Raw genomic sequence first — 12,293 nt, 5'->3', positions numbered from 1 at the left:
TATATACAAGAAAATGGCTGGTGATATATTCAGTAGAAAATTTTGCTAATGCGTTTTGTATCTCGATATATTTTATAAAGTATCTGACTGATAATTTACGCAATTTTCTTTACGGAACTTTAATTTACTTTCTATTTTTTCAGTCCAGAGAAAATGTTGTTGACATATGTATGTATTAAGTTTGATTTTCATGCATCCTTTTTGCTGCATTTTATATTTTCATTTCCATAACGATTTCGCTGTTTTACTTATAGTCTCAATGCTAGCAACGTTTTCGAGAAAGAATTTTAAGAATGCTTGTTCTTTAATATATCTTTTGCTATGCCCTCTTGAACATAGTGCGGTTAACTACTGCGTTGCATTCACTACTGCACATCATATTCGCCCTGTATTTCAGGAACTAAGGAGGCTAGGACACACCTATGTGTAGCATATTTAGTTTCACAAAAAAGTAGCAAAGTAATGTGAAAATCGCATCATTGTATCTCTATTCATAAACGAGAAATCACATAAAACACACGAAAATGGAGTACCCTGTACAGATGTGATGCGCAGTAGTGAACTGAGTAGTGTACCGGCAGCCAGACGGCCCGCACGTTGGTTAGAAGAGCACAGGAGAGGCATAGCAAAAGATACATAAATCAGCTTTAATTTCAACTCGATATCTCTACGTGTTCCCGAGATAACGAGTCTTGACAGACAGACAGACAACCAAGTGATCCTAAAAGGGTTCCATTTTTAAAAGGCGTAAAATCTAATAAAAACCACATTTTGTTATTGCTATCCATTCCCGCCGATATTATCAATTAAGATAAAAGTTTAATTTTATACTTCCAAGAAACAGGATTCGCTTCTTATTTCCCGAAATTGCCATTTAGGGTTTAATTTCTTGGTTTTTGAGTTTTTTCTCATTTACCCAAAAGAACGAAAACGCTCTGGGGAATCGAACGAAAAAATAAAGAATCTTGATAAATCGAAAAAAGAAAGATAATGGAAAACACAAAAGAATGAAAGAAAAACCGAATAAGTGGAGGATAAAAGCGGATTTTGGACGAATTAAACAAAAAATACTCGCTGTTTGCGTTTCCTTGAAAGAAAACCTGGGGGTGTTTGTGTATTATATGATACTGTGTCATATTGACTGTGTTTTTCGTTTTGTTTTCTGTTGTGAATCGTCGAAATTGTGTATTTTTTCTCTTTCTTCAAATACACCTACATACATTTAAAAATGGATGTGTTTGGAAGGATTTTAATAAAAATAACAATTCTCCAAACTTTATTGTAACCGCTCATACGGGTTGGCATATACCAGGTGAGTCCTAAATAAGTGCAAATATTTTCACGACTTGTAGATCTCGATAAAAGAACCATTTTTTTCTTTACTGTTTTTCAAATAAGTCCAAAACAAGTTAGAGTTATTCAAATTAGAGAATTATTAAAAGAAAATATGTCTATATGTCTGAAAATATTTGCTAAATAAGTGCAGACTCACCCTGTATAGTTAGTCAATTTCAGATATAAAATATCTTAACATCAAATTCAATTAAAGTTAAAATTAGGTGCTAAACAAAAGATCTCATAGAAAATTAATGTTTGATAATATTAATTTAGATATGCAGTATGCATGAGCAATAGAAACATTTAGTGTTTAAAATCCTTCCAAACTTATACAGTATGTCCCGGATTGTCTTTACGAGAGGAAAAACTTTTTTATTGACATTTTGAGAAAAATGCCATCCCATTTATACTTTTCCAAATTTCCATACCGTTTTAGAGAAAATTTAAAAAATATGAAAATATAATTTCCTAAAAATCCAAACGTGTTTCTATGGTCATATAATTTCGTTCTAATATAAAAAAAATCAACCATATTTTCATTTTTTTTAAGTTTTTCTAAAACAGTATGGAAATTTGCAAAAGTATAAACGAGATTAACCATCTTAGAATAAGCAAAAATTTTATAAAAAAATAATTTAAAATGTCTTGTAAAATTAATCCGGGGACATACTGTATACATTATCAAATACTAGACAAGATATTATGGATTTTTTATGAGAAAATTAATTTTTATGTAAAGTTACCTTAAAATATGAATAAAAAATATAAAACTAGATGATGAATACATTGTCTAGTATTTTTCAAAAATACTAATAATAATAATTATAAGTTTCATACTTTATACAAAAGTAACTACGAACGCCTTATTTATGGCGTCAATCAACTTGATTTGATCAAAGCCTGTGATATCGATTGTATCTTATCATCTTCGTTGTAGTTCGTAAAGCACAAATAAAATATCATAAGTTTGTTATATTCTTGTTCCATGTTAAACACCCCAATATTAATAAAATTTACACTTATTAGGTACCAAACGACCGAAAAAAACGGCGTCAAAGACGGCTAGGAAATAACAATCGATGACAATTTTGGCGAGGTCAAGCCCTAGACCTCATTTAATTGTCCCGTACTCTTCTTTATTATATTTTTGTATAATTACTTTTATATAAAGTATCAATATCAATTAAACAACCTATGCTAACATCAACTAATAAAATCACTCATCACTTACGTGCACTCGTAGTCGTTCCACAGGTCGACGCATTCAAACGGTTCGGGGCAAATGACGTTTGCGCAGGGCTTGTTCGATGCGCAGCCGCGTTCCAGGTTTCTGGCCATTGTCGCTTGACCCCATTGGGTGCCGTTCATAGCGGGCGGTAGGGGAAGGTGCTTGCCTTCCAGTCGTATGTCATCTAGACAACCTGGAAATAAATTTAAGACAATCAATTTATTTAATTGTGGTGTAAACGTAAAATGTAATGTAAAAGGTTAGATACGTTTTTATTTAAATGTAATAACTCCGGACTGGGTAATCAGAATTAAACGAAATAGGGCTCGTTTAAAAGAGCATTCCTTACTCTATGTAGTGCCACATAAACAATAATAATAGTTATTTAACAGTGGACGCTATGACGTTACAATTTAACAAACATTGCACATTTTTTCAAAAAAATTAAATGCAATAGTATATGCAATTTTAGCTGATAGTAAAGAGGAAGAAAAGGTCAGCGAAAATATGGTATTCTATATATTATCGATATTAATAGTTATTTTTTATACAATAAACAAATAAATATAAAATAAACAAATAAATAAAGATGTCTGTTTTGAGTCAATATTTTTTAATTATCTTTCGTGCCGTTTGCTGATTGAATTGGAGCCAGAAATGGCTCAAAATGAAATAAGTAAATTACCAACAGATATTCGGGCTGAGGCGACAAACCAAACGCCATATCCAAACTACTTCCATATAAATACCGAATAACTTATGAAAAGGAATACAAAAATTTTCAAAAATGGAAGCAATTAAAAAACGTGCGAGAAGAAATAAAGTTTTAAACCTATCCTCGCTGTTAAAGTATCATTTAATCTACCCTTGGGGTTAAAGTACTGTTTTATCTACTATTTTTGATAGATATAAGGAAATTTTAACAGTTGTTATGGAAAAAAAATTACTTATTCTTTATTATTGTTGTCATAATCAAGAGGGCTACTGATACCTCTTGTAAAAATAAAATAGTTAAGGGCTTATTTTTTCGTATTTTTTTTTATAGTTTTGCTAATATCTTCGGTTTGAAAAAAGATATGAAGATGCCGTTTTCGCTGACTTTTTAAGCTTTTAATCTTCTTTTGCTATCAGCTAAAATTACATATATACTATTGAAATTAATTATACTATTATTTATAGTACCCCTTTTTGCAAAATTGTTGTATCTATTTATTTATTTTCCATAGCAGTTACGCCCTCCAACGGTCATTCTACAAAATTGAAAATAATTTTCAGCAATTTCTCATAGCCTCCTTTGGTTATAAATATTTATTTAAGCAGACTCTATGGCTAAGACTTTCCGAGATACAGACAAGAGCTATTCTTAGTAACATTCGTTCTTATGTATGTATAATATTTCCCCTACATATTATTTTTCGCAGAACATTTAAAAATTTTAACTAACTTTAATTCGTTTGTTTGCCGCGAAGAAAAATATAATTGGATAGATTTACGGACAAAGAAAAGCTGGAAAGACTGTTTGCGAAGTTTTCAAAACTTTAAAATTACAGATAGTAAGTTTCAAGGTGTAATTACTTATCTGGAAACGGTCTAGAAAAAGTTGAAATGTCGCCGTAAAGTTTCCGTAATTGAATTATACAGTTTTTATAGCGGAGGCGTTTTCGGGATTTCATCAGGCGCCTTAAGAACAGGCTTTGTAATTGAAATCGGTTTTTACTTCTTAATACTTTCCTGAAATCCGTAGAATAAGTTAGAAACTATTTCCTAGGAAAAATGCTTATAAATCAAAATACAGCAAATAGAAGATAAGACAAATAAAAATAAAGAAACATAGAAACTATAAGAAAAATGTCACTTTTACTTTTTTTTACATGGCATTTATCCTATAAACCAAACTTAGGAATTGCATACCAAAAGTATGTGCTAGGGCCTATTTCAGGAAAATATTTTAACTTCTACAGGGTAGTTAAAAAAGTGTGAGTGGGTCGGGATGAATTTTTTAACAGAATATTATTGTACTCGTGTAATATTATAGACTTTCTTCAATCACTTTGCATAGTTGTAAGATATTATTAAATTTGTTTTGATAATTTCAGAGATCTTTAAAAAAATATTAAAAATATAAGATGTGTCCTGAAATAACAACTATGCGGTACTTACTATAGTTGGTCTGTAATTACTCAGAAATATTAATATTCAAAATTCTCCCATGCTAAACTTATAATACCGGTGCGTCTCAAAAGTGGCTCACCCCTATAACTATGTTTTTTTTTGTTATTTATGCAGTTTTTTATATACATTTTTTTTTTGTCGTTTATACCATTCTGTGTCCTATAACTTAAGATACTGTGATGTGTTTCCATACGCTAAATAAATAAATAACTTTTTATTTTTTAGTTAAAAAAACGAGATTTGATATGTTAGTATATGACATAAATTAGGATGAACTGGACGTATTCAATTGTTTTCGGTCACTTTCAGTTTCACCTGAAATGACTACAACTTTTGATTTTTAAATGGCACCCTTGGTATTTTTTTACTTTATTTGATAGAAAATGATACTCTGAATAGAATGACATATATGTCAACTTTTGACATTCTCGCTTTTTTGAGCAACTGGTCAGGACAAAACACTAAAAACATTAGACGATCAAATCTATTTTTCCAGGGCTCGTTGATGAAGAATTGTGTATTTGAGGGACAAAACGTCTTCTAAATGTGCGACTTAACAAGCATAACATACCGCGCTGGCAACTCATACTTTTAGGTAGGTATTTACATGTGTAGAAGTAAATCGCATAGGGATCTTGTTAAGTCGGGGTGAGAGAAATGCGACGGTGTGCTGTTACGACGTTGCCACATTTCCCCGGCACGCCTTTCTCTATCAAGTAAAGTAAAATCACGATCGCAAACGGCTTATTTTTAAGTAGATAAAATTATTAAATATGTTTCTGAGCATCTGAAATGGAATTATAAGGATGTCGTTAGGGCGTCCATTTTTCTATAACGAGAAAACGTCAGTAATCGCGATAATTTAAAACCTCAATTTTTTACGCGATAACTCAAGATAAGCTTGTTTTCTTTCCATTTAAAAATTTCAAAAAACCCGTCCATTTACTTTTAGTTCATAGTAATTTTCAGCAATCGTGACTTTCTTATTTGTATAGAATTTCACGTCCTGTCTTCGAAGAAAATATAGCAGAAATATTAAGAAGTTTATACAATAAATTATTTCTAATGGATTCCTAGATATCGATTTTTGAATTCAAAGTTCTAGCGCGACCACTGTCGAACACCAACTGAATTCCACTTATTTTTACCAAAAGTGTAAGTGTTTCTAACTTGCACTTAAAAATTTACAAGCTATTGGGAAAATTACAACGACTCGTTAATAAATAAACATATAAAGTATCACGAGACGTAATTAAATCGTGAAGCTGATCCATGATGTACACCCTTCCCTAGAATTTTAAGTAGGTACTGATTGAGTCGACCGGTCGACCGCGACGAATCTGCTACAATATCCCCTTCCACGTCTCTTAGCAATGTGCACAATTTCTCGGTTTATACGTTTGACAACTTTTTCACTGTTCTATCTTTGTTCAGTACATTATAAACGCATTGTACTCTTCCATACGGAAATATCGACCCAAAACTAACATTTGCCAGCCCTTAGTATTATGAACAATTCTAGCAATTACAGGCATCAAATTTAACACGTCCTAGCCGACTACAATTTCCACAAATTCGTCTTATTCTCCCGTCCAGGTACACCTCTAATTTCCTCTCCCATGACCCGTTATGAACCTGTCTCATAAATACCGTCGTCGGTTCTAAATAGCGCTCGCATAAGGAGCGACGGAAGATCTAAGGCTTTCCGGGGAGGTCGGGCGATTTTTGGACGAGATATAGGGGAGACCGGAGAAGATTCTCGTCGTCGACATTACCGTAATTGAAGACGGATTAGCCGTTTGAGACGCTGCTATGTCTAAAATTGGCTTTTTGCCCGTGTTCGAGCAACAGGATTGATTATCCGTGGACTTCATTATTGATTTTCAGGTTGTTTTGCAAAAGGGGACAAAGAGAGAATGACAGGTGGTTTTGGGGAATATGGAAATTCTGGTTTTTATAGACGTATGTGTTTGAGAAAAACTAAAGTGTTCTCGATCAGTTGCATTTAGACATGACTATAGTTTTTTCTTTGTTCTTTGTTAGTCTCCTTTGTATTAAAGATTGATTTTCATGCGTCCGTTATCCGTTGATACGATATGGCCCGACGGAGCTCTGATTGGTCATAGCGTTTTCGCGCCACTTTTCATCCGTAAATTTTTTACTCCAGCCCGTCAACGGAAAAAGATCGTACGATAACGGACGTTTTGGCACTTTTTTGACAAATTTAATCTAACCATAATAAAAGTAAAATATAATAGTACAAGAGCTAGCACCGTCGGGAAAACGAGAATTTTAAAAAAACTGGTTCTTTAATATATAATAATTTTTTTTTAATATATCGTATCATCGTATCGTCGAACAACGGATGCATGGAAATCAAGCTTAACGTAACAGTGTTTACAAAAATAACTATTTTATTTTTTACAGTGGCAAAATACCCATAGCACTTCTTTGAAAAGATGAATGCGCCACAGAGGTATAGACATCTTTTATAGTTGAATTTTTTCCTAAAAATCAAAACGCGTTTCTATGGTAATATAATTTCGTTTGCATCTTTTGATAGAATGCAATAGGATGTTACCTTTGAATAAGAAGACTAAGGAAGGAGCATATCAAAAATCTTAGGTACACCGCGATGGGCCTCAAATATGGCCGTCTTAAATTCCGGTTTATCAGTGCCGTTCAAATTTTATTTAAAAAATGTAAAACTATGATGTAGGGTAGACTCAATAATTTGTTATTTTATTTTACGTTGTGAATAAACGTTGGTAGTTATTAAAATTGTTATAAAAATATATAATTCTAATAAAAATAGATAAGTTATAATAAGTATTTATTAACACAAACATCTGATACGCTACTGAAGCAGGTAAGTCAAATTAACGTATCAAAATTCTTTGACATCTGATCTTTGACAAGTAGTAAATAAAAGCTAAAATGCAAGAAAATATATAATTTAGTTAATTTAAGTGAATTTCATAAATGATCGGTTTACTACACGTATGTACATTATATAGACACTTACTAGCGAAATGTTGTTCCATTATTTCACTCAATTTTTGCCGAAATCTACCGCACGCTACACAACCAACTATTTTAGAGTCTTTTTCGATAAATCGCGATAATGTCACTCTTAATTTAAGTTCTGCCACAATTTCCATCTAGATTTACTACCTTTATACAACTATCAGTAGTAGAATAAATAATAAATAACATAAAATAAGCTCCGTAAAGACTGACAAATCCACAAAATTTCAAATCAAATTCAAATGTGTCAAATGAATCGCCAAACAGAACTGTCAAGGATCCCCAGCCTAGAGAGCTTTTTCCGCCCACCATGCAAGAATACATGGATAGCATTATGCTCCTTCCTTAATCTTCTTATTCAAAGGATGTTACTGATAGAACTTTAATTAACGTCATATTTTTTGCTATTTTATAATGTTAAAGAAGCACAAAATTGATTTAGTTCAAAGCTACTAAGGGGTAATGATACTTACCGGAAAATGTGATAGTTTAACAACAGCAAAAAATATGACGTTAATTAAAATTAATATTAACCGTCTATCAAAAAATGAAATCGAAATTATATTATTATAGTATTGCCTTGTGATTTTTAGGAAAAATTCAACCATATTTTCATGTTTTTTTTTTATTTTCATTAAATCGGTATGGAAATTTGGAAAAGTATAAACCGGATTAACTATTTTAGAACAAGGAATTTTTTATGAAGAATGCAGTTTTCTCAGAATGTCAATAATAAAAAAGTGTTTCCTCTTGTAAAGACAATCCGGGGACATTGATTTAAGGAGTTTTTTTAGCAAACATACGATGTAATATGGATATATTCTTTAAAATCTGTACTCACCCTTTTGATAGTCCGCATACACCTCAAACGTCCTCACGCCGGTATACTCCGCCTTGCCTCCAGCGTAAACTCCCTCCTGCTTGTCAACCAGCAACCACTGATGCCCAACAAAATTGAACGTTTCGTTGTACCTTCTTCCTTCACCGCCATCGAGTTCCAAGGTGGCCGCGCTACCGTACCGCGACACCCTGGCCACGTGCCATTGCCCGTCATCCACCGGTACCGCGCTCAACCAAATGTCTTTCTCCTCCGTCCGTAAAGAGTTGAGGTTGTACCGGAAGTACAGTCGCGAGTCCTTGATCTCCAGGATACCGTACTCGCGATTGTGTTGGTCGGAAACGCGGAATAATTCGCCGTGTTCTTCTCTGGTACGGAACCGGAGTTGAACCTGAGTTGAGAACCGATCCGGTTCGAAGCTGAGAGCGTACTTGACGTAGGATTGAGGTTTGAAGCTGGTGGGGATTGTGGGGATGGCGCAAGACGGGCCTGTCCAGCCGGGATGGCATTGGCATTTGGCTTCGTTCATGCTGCCGATGCAGGTTCCGTGGTCCCAACATCTGTAATGGAATGGGTTAATGAGCCATCAAGTAACATGGAAGTTAAGTCAGAAGTTTGAAATTTTAAAGCAGAATAATTATTGATTCAATAACAGCTTTGGTTACAACATACGCTGCTTTGGTGGCAAATACAGTATTACAAAAGTTATAATTAAAATATTTAAAAAAAAACTGAATTGTAATAAAGCGTGGAAGATTAATGTATTTTAAAATATACAGGGTGGTCCGAACTGTATTTCGAAAACTTCGGCAGCATATTCTGCAGAAAAAAATAAGTAAAAAAGTTTTTATAAATGTATGTTCAAAAATGCTTAGTTTTTGAGATACAGGGTGTAGAAGTTTCATTTTTATTTCGATTTTTTCCAAATAATTTCTGTAGTAACGTCAATATTTGAATGAAAATTGGTGTCTGGAGGCTTTTGACATGAGAAATTTCATTTTGATATCAATATGACTCCTAATTGTAGAGGGTGCCACATTTATATTTTTAACTAGTTTTAAGATTATTAACTTTTCGTCCGTACCTGTATAAAACTAGTGATTATAAAATATACATTTACGACGTTTTCTACGTAAAATAGGTCTCAGTACGAGTAAAGGTTTTCGAGATATTTGGAATCGAATTTATCAATACCTCATCATTGACATAAATTAAACATGTTGATGAAGAATAGTTATTAAACTGAAATCATAAATATGAAATGTTTTTTACCAAGTTCAACAGAAACATTTTATCATCATTTTTACGAAGATAAATTTATGATTAATTCAAATAACTATCTACTCAACATGTTCATTTTTAGTCAATAATGACATGTATTGACTATTTCCAATCTAAATATCTTGAGAACTTGTTGCTCGTAGCGATTTTTACCAAGAGACTTTTTTACGTAAAAAATCACGGAAATGTATATTTCTTCACTCAGTAGTTTTATATAGGTACGGACGAAAAGTTATTACTCTACAAAAGAGTTAAAACAAATGTAGGTGGCGCCCCCTACAATTAGGAGTCATATTGACATCAAAATCAAATTTCTCATATCAAAAAACTCTCAGACACCAATTTTCATCCAAATATTGATGTTATCTCAGAAATTGTTTGAAAAAATCGAAATAAAAATGAAAATTCTACACCCTGTATCTCCGAAACTAAGCATTTTAGGACATACATTTATACGGACTTTTTTACTTATTTTTATCTGCCGAAGTTTCCGGAATACAGTTCGGACCACCCTGTATAGATACAAACGAACATAATATTCAGGTACAGGTACTGTTGATTTTTTCTCAAAATCCTTAGTACTTACCTTGAAGTAGTGTCCGATCTCTGACAAATTTCTTCCGTTTGCGGACATCCGGCCATACTGTGCCTTGACAAACCGGGATGTGCCAAATCGTACAACTTGGAGTTGTGGAACAAGTTTCTTATGCAACCGTCGAAACTCTTTCCTACAGGCATGTACTGCCAGTGATAGTGAGTTGGATCGAATTGTTCCACGTATAAACCTCCTAATTGTAGTGGAGCGTTCACATTTAGGTATTCGTTGAAAGGTGGTATGGTTCCTTGGGCTTGACAGCTAGAGTCATCGAATTCTGGTGGGCTACCGTCTTCTAGTTCCGCTATAAGAGATAGGTTAAAATTATGTAGATCAGGGTAATATAATAGATAAAAGTTATTATAAATTCATATTTGCCGTGTAAGGATAATAATAAAATGTGAAATATCGGAGACATATTTCAGAAAAAAATGAAAACTTTTCTAAAACAACCGATCAACAATTTTATTATTGTACTAATGATCTCTAAAATATTTACGAAAGTTTAATCGAAATTTCATACCTATATCAGCTGATTTGCAGTAATCCACAACCATCCGCACATTCTCAGTATCCCAAAAGATATCCAGTCTATGCCATTCTCCATCATCCAGAGTTTTCTTGGTCTTGACTCTTAATTCTAAAGTTCCCGAACCGAAATCCAACAGCAACCTTGGATACCCTCTTTCCAGTTCCACAGCTATGTAATCCGATACCATGATCTCGTCTTTCTCTGGTGGGACAATAGGTCCGTTGTACAGTAGTAATCCGTCTGGTTTTCTAGTGATGAATTCGAAATGCAAATGACTTTTGTCGCACATTTCCAGAGCAGGGTACCAAGCCCAGCCGTTGCCTCGGAAACTTCTGGATGTCTGTTGACATCTTGGACCGTTATACCTAAAGAAATTATTGACAATATTTTAAAGAACATTCTTTCAAAAGTAATACTACAATCTATTCAGTATCAGCTGGGCAACTTATGGTCTCTTATATTAAAAATGTTGGATTATGAGCTATATATAGAGGACTAGATAAAAACATTTAAGGCTAGTGTTCCTCAGACTATCCAAACCGGAATTAGATAGCTTGGTACTGAATAAGCTGTGGTAATACAATAATTGTCTCATATATTACTTACCCTGCTGGACATGAACAGCTAAGTGAAAATCTTGTTTCACTACATCTTCCTCCGTTATAACAAGGCGTGTTTCTGCAGTTTTCATCTTTGGAGAAGTTTCTGGCTCCGCAAGTACATTCAGCGAGTACATCAACTCTCACACCGACCAAAGCCGTTTTATTTGCATTAACCTAAAACAAATATTGATTTTGTAAACGAGAATCGAATGCTTTATTATTTCTAATCTTATATTTGACACGATTTATACCAAATATTTTAAAAATTATTTTTTCTTATTCCATGTAGTAATACTATATACATGCTATATCCCCTTTCACCTCTCTTAGCAATATGCGCAGTTTCTCGGTTTAGTTCCTACGTTTGGCAACGTGTTTACTGTTCTTTCTTTGTTTAGTAGGTACATTATAAACGCATTGTACTCTTCTTACATACGGAAATCTCGACCCAAGACTAACCTTTGCCAGCCCTTAGTATACCCAGAAAAGAAGGACTCAATGGTTCTCAAAATTTAAGCAAAAAATATGTTTTTGGAAATTTTCAAAGTAAAATAACTCGGTTATTTTGGACTTACTTGAAAAACTGTAAAGAGAAAATTTGTTTCTTTTATCGAGATCTACCAGCCCTGAAAATATTTGCATTTATTTAAGACTTTGTTTAAGATCTATAATCTATAATG

The 12,293-nt window shown here is 33.2% G+C and overlaps 1 pseudogene; it reads right to left on the bottom strand.

The window, feature by feature from the left end:
- LOC115875427 overlaps positions 1-12,293 on the bottom strand; it is a 63,146-nt pseudogene that overhangs the window by 25,354 nt on the left and 25,499 nt on the right.

This window comes from Sitophilus oryzae, unplaced genomic scaffold (genome assembly GCF_002938485.1).
Source record: "Sitophilus oryzae breed Bouriz unplaced genomic scaffold, Soryzae_2.0 scaffold_1385_pilon_pilon, whole genome shotgun sequence".
Lineage (NCBI taxonomy): Eukaryota > Metazoa > Arthropoda > Insecta > Coleoptera > Curculionidae > Sitophilus > Sitophilus oryzae.
The sequence above is the reverse complement of the archived record's forward strand: the minus strand, read 5'-3'. Positions and strand labels throughout refer to the sequence as shown.